This window comes from Leucoraja erinacea, unplaced genomic scaffold (genome assembly GCF_028641065.1).
Source record: "Leucoraja erinacea ecotype New England unplaced genomic scaffold, Leri_hhj_1 Leri_777S, whole genome shotgun sequence".
In the NCBI taxonomy this organism is placed as follows: domain Eukaryota; kingdom Metazoa; phylum Chordata; class Chondrichthyes; order Rajiformes; family Rajidae; genus Leucoraja; species Leucoraja erinaceus.
Window position 1 is genome coordinate 67,548 of NW_026576704.1, and position 2,805 is coordinate 70,352.

Consider the following 2,805-nt stretch of genomic DNA (forward strand, 5'->3'; position numbering starts at 1 on the left):
AATATGTTGTCTATTTAAACGTCAATTAAAAATCAAAAATATGCTGTCTATGAAATGAAATGTTGTCTTTAAGAATTAAAGACAATAGTTAAGAATTTAGACATTTCAAAATGTTAAAGATGTAACAAATGGGGAAAATTTAACTTTAAAAAAAAAAGTTTTTTTTAAACTATCTTTTTTAAAAAACCCCAAAAAAGTCAACGATGACAAAGTGAAAAAACAATAATTTTGAATCTAAGTTGTCAATGAAAAGACAGCAAATTTATTTTTTAAAAAACGGTATTTGAAATTAAAAGTTTGTGTTAAAAAGTAGTAATATTAAGTGAGAAATAAATCAATTCAATGAAAAACAAATAAAGAATTTAACAATGAAATCCAATCAAATGTTAATGTAAATAAATTAATCTTTTAAATGAAATGCACTCTTCACTAAGCACGCGCCCCCACAAACAGATCAGAGCGTCTTCACAAACCGTGACAGACACTAAGCACCCCACCCCACAACTTATCTTTAAAAAAAAAGTCAACGATAACAAAGTGAAATAACAATGATTTTCGTTAACAAAGACAATCGTTAAGAATTTAGAAATGTCAAAATGGTAAAGATAGAAACATAGAAACATAGAAATTAGGTGCAGGAGTAGGCCATTCGGCCCTTCGAGCCTGCAACGCCATTCAATATGATCATGGCTGATCATCCAACTCAGTATCACGTACCTGCCTTCTCTCCATACCCCCTGATCCCCTTAGCCAGAAGGGCCACATCTAACTCCCTCTTAAATATAGCCAATGAACTGGCCTCAACTACCCTCTGTGGCAGAGAGTTCCAGAGATTCACCACTCTCTGTGTGAAAAAGGTTCTTCTCATCTCTGTTTTAAAGGATTTCCCCCTTACCCTTAAGCTGTGACCCCTTGTCCTGGACTTCCCCAACATTGGGAACAATCTTCCTGCATCTAGCCTGTCCAACCTCTTAAGAATTTTTTACGTTTCTATAAGATACCCCTTAAATCTTCTAAAATCTAGCGAGTACAAACCAAGTCTATCCAGTCTTTCTTCATATGAAAGCCCTGACATTCCAGGAATCAGTCTGGTGAACCTTCTCTGTACTCCCTCTATGGCAAGAATGTCTTTCCTCAGATTAGGAGACCAAAACTGTACGCAACACTCCAGGTGTGGTCTTACCAAGACCCTGTACAACTGCAGTAGAACCTCCCTGCTCCTATACTCAAATCCTTTTGCTATGAAGGTTGAGGGGGGATCACATTGAAACTTACAGAATAATGAAAGGCATAGAGAGAGTGAATGTGGAAAGGATTGATGACCCTATACCTCTATAGGGTATCAACTCGCGTGTCGAAGACTCTAAACCGAGTTTTAATTTAGTTTAGTACAACTTAATCTTTATTAACAGTCCAGTAACTTAAAACATGCATGCAAACACTTGACTTCTAATAACTTCTCATTGACTTTACTATTTCAACTTATCACTTCTTAAACTAAATGACAAAGACAGATATTGCCCCTATGAATGAATTGGACAGAGTCACTCTGTTGGTAGGGGGTTTGTCTTCTCTGAGCTTTGAACTCAGGTCCCTCCTTCTTGTGATGGTTATTGTTCTCCTGTTCCCAGAGTTTTGCTCTGTCTGTCTCTAGCTAGTAGCATCCTCCAAAAGCCTGTCGGGATATTGACATCCAGAACCAGGCTACAGGATGTTTCCAATGGTGGGAGAGTCTAGGAAAGGGGCGTGGAATCTTTACATGTTGGAATGCCGCATTAAGTTAGCTGTAATATATTAAGGCTGCATCCAAGAAACTTCAATTAGATATACTTCAAAATGTACATTATTTTGTTAAAATAGCCCTCATGACTTACTACTGTTTTAATTGTGGCCGGCGGTCGGGGAGGATTATTTTGTTGAATCTTCTTTTACTCTCTAGTATTTTAAATACGTTCATTTTAAGATTAAAATGAAAATAACAAAAGACAAACAAAAATATATTAATAAAAATAAAAGGATTTGTTGTACAAAATTTGGATTCATTCAAAAGGACCGCACTTAATGGCCTAGAAGGCCGCATGCAGGTTCCCCACCCCTGGTCTAGGACCAGAGTTTCATAGTGTCAGAATTAAAGGGCACTCTTTTAGAAAGAGGAGGTAGAAGTGAGGAAGAACTTCTTTAGTCAGATGGTATTTAATCTGTAGAACTCTTGGCCACAGAGGGCAGTGGAGGCCAAGTCAGTGGACATTTTTAAGGCAGAGATAGACAAATTTTTGATTAGAACAGGTATCGAGTGTTATGGGGAGAAGACAGGAAAATGAGATTAGGAGGCAGAGATCAGCCATGATTGAATGGCAGTGGACCCAATGAATTGGCCCAATTCTACTCCTATAACTTGTGAACTTTACCTGCGTTATATTATAGATACCATTAGTTTAGAATTAATAAAATATGTTTACATTAACTGAAAACTTCAGTTTAGAAATTGAAATTTTTGGCGGCACGACTCACCCGTTGCAGCGCCCCCTACAGCCTGTCTGTCTTTTTTTAATTTTTTGTCTAGTTAAATGTAGTGTTGGTGTTTTTTTAATACTGGTTTTAAATGTGTATATGTGGGGGGGGGACGGGGAGGGGGAAACTGTTTAAAATCTCTTCCCTGTCCGGGAGACCCGACCTTTTCCCTGTCGGGTCTCTGTTGTCGTTGGGGCCTAGCACCATGGAGCGGCCTCCAACATGAATGACCCGGGGGCTCGGGAGACTGCGGAGCTGTGGAGCTGCGGACTACTCACCATAGTGGGGCTGGCC